The sequence below is a fragment of the Psammomys obesus genome, unplaced genomic scaffold (genome assembly GCF_907164565.1).
Source record: "Psammomys obesus unplaced genomic scaffold, mPsaObe1.curated_primary_1811, whole genome shotgun sequence".
Lineage (NCBI taxonomy): Eukaryota > Metazoa > Chordata > Mammalia > Rodentia > Muridae > Psammomys > Psammomys obesus.
In genome coordinates, this window is record NW_026585895.1 from 1,970,155 (window position 1) to 1,982,206 (window position 12,052).

General features: G+C 41.8%; 1 long non-coding RNA gene across 2 annotated transcripts in view; it reads right to left on the reverse strand.

The window, feature by feature from the left end:
* Positions 1 to 7,282: 7,282 nt before the first annotated feature.
* The window catches only part of LOC129671165 (uncharacterized), a 92,196-nt gene continuing 87,426 nt past the window's right edge, over positions 7,283 to 12,052 (reverse strand). The window contains exons 3-4 of one of the 2 annotated variants that reach the window (XR_008719315.1): positions 9,694 to 9,840; positions 7,283 to 7,705 (exon numbers count right to left, since the gene is read on the reverse strand). This is a non-coding gene — a long non-coding RNA (uncharacterized LOC129671165). Of the gene's footprint in view, positions 7,706 to 9,030; positions 9,600 to 9,693; positions 9,841 to 12,052 lie in introns of those variants that run through there. The other variant, XR_008719314.1, reaches the window with a different exon arrangement.

Sequence of the window (12,052 nt, forward strand, 5' to 3'; positions counted from 1 at the left end):
TGGGTACCATGGGGGCTTCTCTGTTTAAAAGGACTGTGACAGAAGGTGCTGGCTGGGGGTGCTGACCGGCAGACGGACTTACACCCGCCAGTGGTTAACCCGCCTCTCACCTCTCAGGCAGCCGCGTTGGCTGCCTGCTGGGTCCGCAGGACTTGCCTGAGATTGCTGAAACTGCTTTGAAATGAAAAATAAGGTTGGAGAGCAGGACTGTGATTGAAGATGGCTCCAGTGTTCGGGCCATTTGCCTGAGAGTCAACAGGCGGTCAGCTTCTTCACGTTCCCCAACACCACACATCTGTCCTCAGGGCCCAGACACCCCCTACTGTCAATGCAAGCCCGCGACAATGGCTTGTCTATTTCCTGCCTGACTTCTCAGGTCTTCTCTTACCTTGCTACATTTGAGCAGTTGTTGGCTCTGTTAAGCAGAAAGACACCACCACGTCTTGTCTTCTGTGCATTCACACCCCCAGGCAGCTGCCGAGGCTTGACTGAAGAGCTGGAACTCATCCTTAGGTTATGTTGTAATTTCACAGAGTGTTTCAGTTCAAAAACCATAACGTAAAACACACAGGGTGAAACAGAAGGTAAATGGTAAGTCTTAGTGTTAAGGTCAGACACAAACCAGGAAATGAATAATAATGACACACGAAGAAGAGGAAGACCGTATTTACAGCATGAAGATTGTACCACAGAAGGTAATTAATTTAGTGTAATTTTTTTTCAAAATACAGTCAAGTCCCCAGTACAGGACTTCATAAGTTACAGAGGCTCGGTGAACATTTGTCAGTGAGCAAACAAGCCAAAGGGCTTCATTTACGTGTCGGTCGCCACGCACAAATTTACAATTTTCAACCTGGCGATTTTCCAGCTAGTCCAAAGAGAAAAAGCAATTATCCGTACAATTTTAGAGAGAGCAGTGACGTGGTGGGTAGATGCGGAAGAGTCAGTGAGTGGACACAGAGTTCAGTCAGAGAGGAGCTGAAAGTTCTGTGTTCAGTAAGATAACTACAGCTAATGAAATGTTCTGTGTATACCACAAAGCTAGGAAAAACCAATTATAAACACTTTCAATTTAAAGAAATGATAAATATGTAGAAGGCAGATATGTTCAATCTAACTTAAACAATAAACAAACAACCAGTGCATTGAAACACCCCATACATACAATTTTTATTTTCATGTATAAGTCAAAATAACCTTAATTAAATCAAACACGACAGAGCATGAGGCCTGAGGCTATGTGCGGTGGTAACGTGCAGCCCAGCCCGCCCGATTCGCTGGCTCCAGCTGCTGCTCCGGAAGAGGAAAGGCATGCTTCCTACCTATGCAGAGCTGGGCCTGCAACACTTGCTGAGTACCTAGGTAGCTAAGGGAGGCATGGAAGATAATGTTCTTCATACAGAGAGACTAGAAACATTAGAGTTAAACAAAGCAAGATCCCAAAGACAGAAATGATAAAAAGTAGCAATGATAAATGAGATTCCAGATATTTAAAACTTCATAGAACAAAAATTAATTAATTAATTAAAGCAAAGGAAAATTTTTACAATTTTTTTCATTCAATACTGATGGAGATAAATTATTTCAACTTTTCCAGAGTACTATTTGGTTATATTCATAGAGTTCTGAATCCACATATATAATCAGAGATAAGTATTAACAATCTAGACCTAAATAAATGACATAGTTGCTTTAGAAAGGCAACTTAATTAAGCATTGAACATTTAGACCTATTCTGAACAATGATGCAACTAATAAAAATATTACTGTAATTCTGTGTCTTTATAAACCTGTACCACGTTTTTGAAAAATTTAAACCGATATATTTAAGTTGTATCATTTTCCTAGTTAAAAGATTATATATTAGTAAGTGTAAGTAAACATGCTTACTTAGATTACTTTGGACTAAGGAATAGCAAATATTAAAATGTTTTTATTATCACCATAATTATTATTATTATCCTTGTAAATGAGTGCTCTATATATTTCCCTGAAAATCCGATTTCTTCAAAGAAACATCACAACTTTACACTTGGGGGGAAAGCATATACAAGCCAACCTTATAAAAATATTCTTTCCTGAGTTAGATAATTTATATATGTATATATATAGTGATCATTTTGAACATGTTATTATTCTGCAACATTTAAAATTTTTAAAATAGTTTACCATTACTGTACCAGGTATTAATTACAACATATCTTCACTTCACTATTACAGTACCTTAAGCTCATACTTATTTAAGTTTAAAAATAAACAGGTGTCCTAAAATTTTTTGATATTTGAATTTCTCAATAATGCAGTGTATTCTTCGAGTTATGTATTGTAAAACATAATTTTTTATGTTCTATGTTTTTATTTGGAAAGTCCTATAATTATTTATTCAATAAGTCGTTATTTCACTAATTTCTTTTTAATTTAAAGGTTTTTTTTTAGAATTTCGTATGAGTTCTATATTCATATGATTTCTATTTGTCTATATGCTATTTCAACTCCTACTGTGATTTCTCAACTCCCTCTCAAACTCATGACTTCTTTTTAAACTATTATTGATATATATATATATGAAAAATGTTTATATACATATAAAAGCACAATTTACTGAGTGTTAGTATTTTGGAACACAACCTGCTCCTGGGTTCCCCAGCAACTTATGATGTCATCATGTGTCCCCGGCCAGGTGGCCACACCTGGAAGGCGTAGTTACCTGGTCTCTATCTTACTCTCTCACTCTCTCTTACTCTCTCTCTCTCTGTCTCTCTCTCTCTCTTGGGGCAGCCCATTCCCCTTTCTCTCTCCCCACCATGTCCTGTTTCCCCCTCCCTCCGTACCCACTTAATAAACCTCTGGCACAGAAGATCGGTTGACCAGCCTCATTTCTTTTAATAACACTGAGTCTGTTTAGTGTTGCTCATATGTTGTGTGTTTATACTAACCACTTGGGATTGGAGGACCTCCCGGGGCTCACCTGAAGAACACTGCATCAGCAGCAGCCACGGGGTACTTACACCTCTTCTGCTAGCAGCAGGGCCTTGTGAGAGGCCTCGCATCCACACTGGGGTGCTAGCTGCCTTGGTTATTGGGCTGGTCTTGTTTAGGTGACTATGAGGTTGACATTTCATGGCTGTAGCCATACATACAAGACGCTATCTCTCAGCACATATCCTGATTCCTTTTTCTTGCAATCTTTCTGATGTTCCCTTGAACTTAGGGATTCTGTTGTAGATGTGTTCATTCAGGTTAAGCACCCCATGGTCATTTCTCTGCATTTTGTCCAGTTGTGGGTTTCTGTGACCATCTCAGTCTGCTGAAAAGAGAAGTTTGCTTGATGAGGAGTTTGTGCTATCCTTATCGGTGGGTATAAGAATAAGCATTTAGAGTGCAGTCAGAATTTATGCTGGTTTAGGAAAGTAGCAGTGGTAGGTTTTCCTCCAGTGTCCACAACCTTAACAGCCAAGGCTAGTTAGCTAGTTAGTTTACTTACAGTACCAGGAATCTCCTCCTACTGAGAAGGTGAGCTAGATGGCTGTCAGTTTTCCATGAGATGCAAACACCACCGTGGCACCCTTGAGGTATCTTCCATGCTGGTCTTTGTTGTGTTCCACAGGTACTAAGCTGGATAGGACTGCCAGCTGCCATACCCCGTTGGGGCTTTCTTGCCACCTTTAGGTACTGTGAGAACTACTACCCAGGAAGGAGGCATCTGGGTCAGTTCCAGCTCCATCCTCCAGCAAAGGGAGCTGGAGATGACCTTCCACTTCCCACCTTCCATTTCTGAGAAGCCACAAAAGGCAATGGCCTACAGCATTTTCAGTCTTTGGACTCCCATGATCAGCAACTAGGGGGGAGGTTACCTGCCTGCCACTGGGGCTTTTGTTAAATTATCTACAGCTCATGGTGAGAGCACTTATCACCCCAGCAAGCGACATAACTTCATTTCATATGTGTGTATATTTTTATGCATGTTTGTATTTGCACATGTATATGTATACAAATAAATTTTCATGCATTATATATGCATTTTTGTGTTTTGAACCTAAACCCTTAATGTCTGAGACATCTCCTCAGCTCATATATATATATATAATGTATAACATATTATATATAAATATTATATATAATATAAAATAATGCTTGCTTATGGTTTTTTTTAGTATCCATAGTGTTATTTAGCCCTCTTTCCTGCCTCTTCCTTTTTATTACCCTTCTTATACCCTCCCTACTAGAAGTCTCCACCTACATTTTCCCTTAACATGTACGTCTTATCTCCCAAACAGAACTCTAATGATCTCTAATTTAAAAAATTTAAATCTCTGAAAAAAAGAAATGGAGAAAGACACTAGAAGATGCACATAGATTAGTAGAATTAACATTGTAATTCTGCCATAATCATTTTAGAGGTTCAATGAAATCCCAATCAAAATCCACATGACATCTTCACAGAAACAGAAAAACCTGTCCCAAAATCCATATGGAACCACAAAGACTCTAGATGGCCAAAGTAGTCTTAAGGGGGAAAATGTGCTGGTCTAGCATGGCGGCACACACCTTTAATCCCAGCATCGGGGAGGCAAAGGCAGGTGGCTCTCCAAAAGTTCAAGGCCAACCTGGTCTACAGAAAAATTTCCAGACAGACAAAGCTATACAAAGAAACCCTGTCTTGAAAAAAAATTGCTGGAAAAATTACCATACCAGATTTCCAGCTATATAACAAGGCTGTAAAAATAAAAAATAAAAATAAAAAAACAAAAAGCCGAATGTCACTGTCACAGAACAGACATGTTGAAACAACATAGACAAAATAGAAGACCTAGAGATGAGTACAAGTAACTACAGCCATGTAATATTTGACAGAGTTACCGAAAATACACACTGAAAAGAGACAGCATCTTCAACAAATGGCACTGGGAAAACGGGATATCCACATATAGGGGAGTGAACTCAGACACACAGCTGTCTCCATGCACAAAAATCAAATCTAAAGGAATTAAGGATCTGAACATGACACCTGTAAGGCTGAAGCTGATAGGAGCTGACACATGCAGTTTCCTGCAAGGTGTAAGTGTAGAAAAAACTTCCTGAGAAGGAGTTCACTCAGTCAGGATCAGTCAACAACTGACAAGTGGGTTCCCATAAAACTAAAAAGCATCGGTACATCAGATTCCCCAGTCTTGGCTTCCCCCTCAGTGGGAGCCCAGCAGTGGGAAGGACAGCGCCCCAGCTGCAGCAGAAGGTCCACCAGCCCTCGCGCTGCCAAGCGGCCATGGCCTCTGCAAGCCAAGCCAGCACGGCTCCGTGCTTCCATAAGCCGCTTAAATAAAGCTTTTCCCCTTCTCCTCCGCAATGGTCACTTCATTGTCACACAGGATGAAGACAGAGTAGATAAGGACACAGCCCAGGGTGTGCTTGAGTGTGCTGGCTAGTTTTTGTTGTTGTCATTGTCAGTTTGACATGAGCAACATCATCTAGGAAGAGTGAACCTCGGTTTAGACAATGCTTCCACTAGATCATAAGCAAGGCCTTGAGGCATTCTTGATTGATATTTGCTGTGGGAGAGCCAAGCCCACTGTGGCCAGTACAACCTTTGGGAACATGGTCCTGTGTTTAAAAAAAAAAAAAAAAAAACCTCAAATGCTGATTTCTGTATCCCCCATATCTGGTTGCAAGCCTTGTTCTGAGAATCTCCTTTCTTAATGTTGTATAAACTCTGCTTCCCTGTGGTCCCCTGATAAGCCAATAACGCAGCTTACAGCCAATCACTGAGCAAGAAAGAGAATACGGTTGGACTTCCTGCCAGCCAGGGAAGAGGAGTTTGAGGAGGAAGTACGGGATTCATCCTGGGGCAGAGTTCCCATGGACACCTGGAAAGAGAGCTCAGCAGGAAAGCTGCAAAGTACAAGTATCCTGGGAGGAAACCAGATTAGCCTAGAGTGTTAAGAATAGAGTAATAACTGCTCAATTCTTGTGTTGTGAAGCTTATTACTAAAAAAGAATTACAGTCTATTTGAATGATAACCATGTTAAGAGAGAAACTGAGAAACAAGCACAGTTAGATGTAAAAAAATACATACATACATACATACATACATACATACATACATACATACATACATACATTCATACATACAAAAACTGTAACAGGCAAGCTTAGGAGCAAGCAAGTAAGCAGCATGCTTCCGTGGTCTCTGCTCGTGCCCCTGCCTCCAGGTTGCTGCTTGGAATCACTCATGCCTGGCTCCCCTCACTGATGGAGTATAATTGGGATATGTAAGCCAACTCAACCTTTTGGTCATGGCGTCTTATCAGAGCAGCAGAAACCCTAACTAGAACACAGGGAGGCACCAGTCACCAGATAAAGGGGAAGCCTTTTCTTGGCTTCCTGGGAGGGGCCAGCCTTCTGCCTCTCCTTAGCCTAAAAGCCATCATCTAGTAAAGACAAACTAGGTTCGTTCCTGTTTGATTTAACCTCTGTTTCTTAAGGCCTGGGCTGTGCCTCACCTGTTTCCTTAACTCCGAAAGGTTCTGTACGGCCTGCTCCAGGAACGGCAATCATGTCTGTTCCAAAATGCTGCTGGTAACCACCTCACAAGCCTACCTTTGTTTCAGAAGATTCTATGACCATTTATGACCACCTTGGTATTACTACCTGTCCTTACAATGACCTTCTTAGTCCACTTGCAACCGGCCACATCTTTACTTCAGGCGGGACTCACTTGCTGTGCTGGTGTTCTGCTCCTCTAACCTTGCCTGTTTTGCCTGCCAAAACCCCCATTTGGAAACCCCTACCCTGAGTTATAAAAGCCTGTCTTCCTCACAGTTAATGCTGACGTCTGAAATCCTGCCCTAGGAAGAGGCAGTTTGAGGAGTAACTGGCCTTGCACGTGTGTGCCTTCGAGGCTGAATGGGACTTCACTTTTTTTCTCATGGGCATCCTCAGGAAACCTGTCACACACTCGTGCCTGTGCTTGGCACCGTGCCCATGTGTGTCACAGGTGCTATGACTTACAGTTGTAAAGAAAGTTTCATTTCCAAATGCTCACAGAATCCTTGTAATGACTCTGTGGTAGAAGCTGGCAGAGACTTTCCTACCCTCTGGCTGGGAAATCGGTTGGGAGAACTTTCCTGGGCTGAGTCAGAGGCAGCCTGATCCAGTGCTTTGCCTCTTCAGGGGCCTAGCACACATGTTTGCAGTAATACAAATTTTAAAAATCGAGGCTATTTGTAATAGTACAGCAGTCCCGAAAACAAAAAGAGAGGAAATTGCAAGGAAAATCAATTGAATGCTTTAAATTTTATTTTTCTGATCAGCTTCTTAATTCATCAAGTAGGTAAAATGGTTTAAAACTTGCAAGAAATTGTTCAAAACTGGGCAATCGTGGGGTTTTGTTTTGTGGTGGTGGTGTGTGTGTGTGTGTGTTGGTTTACTTTTTTAATGGAGCATAGAGTACTCTGGCTCAAGCAAGCTGTTTCTCATCCTTAATTCAGTAGCAGACAATAGGATACAAGTCAAGCAACAAATGGACTTTTTGAATTCACAAAGTGTTTTCACAAGTCTCCCCACCCCCTTCACACAGAGGCTGTCTCTAGACACAAGTGCCACCTTTATCTTAAACATCCAGGACATGAGGAGCAGCAAAGGGCTGTTCAGCATTTCTCTCGCAGTAGGAAGCTGTAAAATTCCACAGACGCACAGTGCGATGCAGCCCTATTTAGAAAAGGAAGGCAAACCAAAGGCATGAGACAATACATTATTTGCTTTTAGTGTTTCTTACACTTAAGCTATTTGACTCAGGCTGCAAGAAGCAAAGAGAGATAACCCCACTTGAAACTCCTCTGAAACTTCAAAACTCTGTCAAGGGTTTGAACAAAGATGGAGGATGTCTGCTGGCTTCGATAAGAAAGTGTACAAGGCAGGACAGAGACTTAGGAAATGGAAAGATACACAAGGGTGCTCACTACTCAACCTCTCAAAGTCATGATAAAGAGCAGTTGCCTCATTGTGTGAGGGTAAAATGAAAAGTCTTAATTATGGAATGTATGTGCTGGCCACGGCAGCAATCTAGATTTTAGTATTAGGATAAATAAATATGCTTGGTTTTGCAATTTTTGTTGAATTTGAGGTTAGGTGCTTCCCTTTCATCAAATTTACTCTCTATAACAATATGTGATAAAAGTTATTGAAAATTTATTGGAGGCCTTTGTTATTTAAAAGAAAATATTTGAAAATATAGTTTAAATTAAATGTTCGGACTGTGTCAGAGCATGCCTCTCTTCGGTGGCAGCAGGGGGCGAATCAAGATCCAGCTGTCGTGTTCCTGGAACCCATCCCTAAGTTTAATTATAATAATCCACTAAAAACAGTGAATGGCCACTGTACCCAAGGCATTGTGCTGGACGGATGAAAACGTGCACCTGATGGTCTTTGTCACGGAGGAGCCCTCCTTAAACACTGGCTATAGCTCTGCAGTGCCTGCCAGCCTTCACTCTTCAGTGACAGGAAGCAGAGACGAAGTCATAAATTAAGACACACTAACGTAGAAAGCCACGGCAAAGCACTTAAGGCCACGGTAGTTTCCTTCTAAACATGTCTGAAACCTGGATGACAACCTAAAATGAGGTGAAGGTTTGATATTTTCTATACTTTAATTCACACAGACAATAAACCATGCTTTCAAGATCACATTATATAACCTTAAGAATCATTCACTCTTGTTGTATTAAAAGAACTGTACATGATTTCTCTTTTTACCAGAGAACAGTTTGTTTGCTGTTTAGTATTTTATGGCTACTTACTTGTGGGTATCTGTGTGTGTTTGTATGTGCCACATGCCTGCCTGATGCCTGAAGAGTGAGAAGAGGGAGACAGACCCCTGGACCTAGAGTTATGGATGGCTGTGGACCCCACAGTGGTGATGGGAACTGAACCTAGATCCTTTGCAAGAACAAAGACTTTTAACCCTTCTCAGCAGTGAATTTCTTTTACTGCTATTATTGTTATTTCTTTCATTTTGAGGATTATAATTACATTTTTCCTCTTTCTTTCTTCTCCCCCCCAAACCCTCCTTGCCCTCTGTCAAATCTACGCCTCTTTTTAAGTTAATTGTTGGCACATACATATATACATATGTAATCCTATATACATAAATACAACCTGCTCAGGCTGTATAATGGTACTTGTATGTATGTTTTTAGGGTTGGCCGTTTGGTATTGGAAAACCAGTTCCTGTGTTCTTCCTTGCGGACACTTTCTCTCCCATTCTCAGCATTCCTTATTTGCCTGTAATTCTTTGTGTGGGACTGAGGCCTGTGGGCTTCCCCTGTCCATCTTAGCTTGTCTGTTGTTACTGTCCTTGTTTAGTTTATGTTTAGCCAGCCACGTTGATGAGACTCTCTGGCTGTAGTTTCTGCCATTTCTAGGAGACACTATCCCACAGCAAACTCCCTGATCCTCTAGCTGTTACAATCTTTCACCCCTTTTTGGCAGCGATTTCCTGTCCGAAGAGAAAGCTTGGGCGGAGGTCCCAGCATCAGCAGATGGCTCCACAGAGGGGACAATGGGTCATGAATGTGAGGTTACAAGAAGGGTTTTCACGTTGAGCCTGTGTTCAAATAAGAAGTCTTTAAAATCTGTTTCACAGCAGAAAAACTCAACATTTTCTGCCCATTTCCCCCTATGAAGCCAAGATCTATCACCTGTGCTTGTGGCAAAAGCACAGGACCTTCCGGTTTCCCGTCTTCCATGACCAGGATAATGAACAGGTCTCCTCGTGCTCCACACTCTGGCATGTTAGCAATGGTGTGTAAATCAGGACTGCATCTATGATCACTAATTTCCATTACCTAGGAAGAGAGAGAATGAAAGTCACAAAGGGCATCTGTACCATCGTTTGTATGAGCATAATCTGTCCCAGCATCCGCTTCTCCCTCCAAGGATGAGCAGAGACACCTGGAGCCACAGAGGCCTGACACACAGTCTGGGTACCAGTCAGGCACACAATGAATGTCACTGTCATGAGCCCTGACTTTCCTGATATTACCTTACTTGAGTAGAAAGTTTCTGAACTATGAGCTCTGCTGCTGCTTCCTGCTGAGCCATCAATAAGGAATTAAATCAGGATGAGGGACTAGGGAAGAAAGGTAACTGTCTGTCTGTTTTGTATCACAAAGTCTAATTTTTGAATACCATCATCCCTTTGAGGCTGAGCTCTATAAGGAAGGCAGATATAAGTAAATAAAAATTGTATGCAAAAGCTTGGTTAATGTGATTTTTTGTTCAAGTTACTAGATTTATGAGTTTCTGAGTATCTGTTAGTCTCGATATAGATTATTAGAAGTGTACCTGACTATTAGAGTGAAAAAAATTAGAAAAGTAACGATGAAATGCTGCAAATCATGCCACTTAGTGAATGCTTCAGAATAGCAAGGTCATATCCCAATTTTCATTACCCCAACAGAATTGTGGCTCTCACTGAAGACAGCTATTCTCAGATTGACACATCTCAGATGTTTGCGTTCTATCAGATCAACACAAATGTCTAGACTGTCCTCTTGAAAAGACCACAGCCAGGCTTGCGTATATGTTACCTTCCCCTGAGCACCTCTGTGTCAATCCCCATGCTCAAATCTGCACTAAAACCTCCTCTAATGAGCCCCGGCTTGGCTTTGCACTCACTCGTTCTGAATTCTTTACGTGGTAAAGCCCATTGTCCCGGCTTCATCTGAGTGGAAGCTGAGAATCCCTTGGGGTGTTGCAGCCTGGAGCTATGTCTCCAGCACACGTCCTGCTGCTCGCTGCGGTCTTTCCTGGAAGTCACTAGGGACAATCTCTGTAGCACTGTTGCCTAAAACACATCTGAGGGGATGAGGTTGGAAGACGGAGGCCAGCAGCAGCAGGTGAAGGGTGAGAGAGGGCAGTGAGTATGAATGCGTCACAGCACATAACATACAAGTTCACTGTCAGCTAAAATTGACGAATGAATAAAATTAAGTTTTAAACAGCATAGTGAAGAAAGGCTCTCTTTCACCTGCAGGCCATTAGAAGACTTAAAAGTTCTTCAAACTCGAAGAGAAGTTACCCTAACTTCTTAAATACAGAGATTTGTCCATTTATAAATCAGTGTCCACACGTGTATATGTACATGAGGAGTGCATCCCTGTCTGCAAGATTTACACACCAAGATTCAATCTCTGTGCATTGCTTAAACTTTAATGACTTGTCGGTATCATTACTTCAGGCATTTCATTTTTAAAAGCCTGCTGTTTTTGGTGGCAAGCTTAAGCTCACATCCACTGTGTGCTTCTTTGTTTATATAGGTTTGATGGCCCAGCTAACAACATCTGTTCTGGATTTCCATAGAATGAAGATCCTGTGATATACAAGCTCAGACCTTCTCAAAAACTGTTGGCTCTAGACTTTGATCCTTAAATAGGCAGGGTCTACATCCCAGAGAAAAGCTTCAGAAAATGAATCTTCAGCCCTCATCCACCCATAAGAGTAAGGCATCAATGTCTCAGAGGTGGAGGGTAAGGTAAGATCGGATTAAGAAGTAGGGAAAATGGTTGGAATGTAAGAAAGGATTGGTGTCCCATCACTCCAGAGTCTGGGGAAAGTCTCTTACTCGCTGAGAAGAATTCCACCACAGCTGATGCTCCCTGTGAAGGGGTCTGGAACAAATCTCTCACAGAGCATGTAATAACGCTAATGACCTTTGAGCACCGTCTTTCTTACTCCTCTGGATATAAAATCTCAGTAACAAGACTCTAAACTTCCTTTAGGGTAAGGATTTTCCTTAGCTCTCTTGAGCACCCTCGTGAGTTCCAGCTCATTCTTATCAGTTGCTACCCTAGCCAGTGAACAGCAGGAACCACCCTGTCCCCTCACTTACTGAAAAAGATGGAGGGAGGCTCCTAAACCCCCCTCTGAGCTGTTACTCCAGAAGCCACACAATCATATATGTGTAAGCCCAACTCCCTCGTGAGAACCGCACACCAGTGGTTGGTGGCCACTGCCTTTTCCCTGTGGATGTCAGGAACTCTCCCTAGGAAAAAGGAA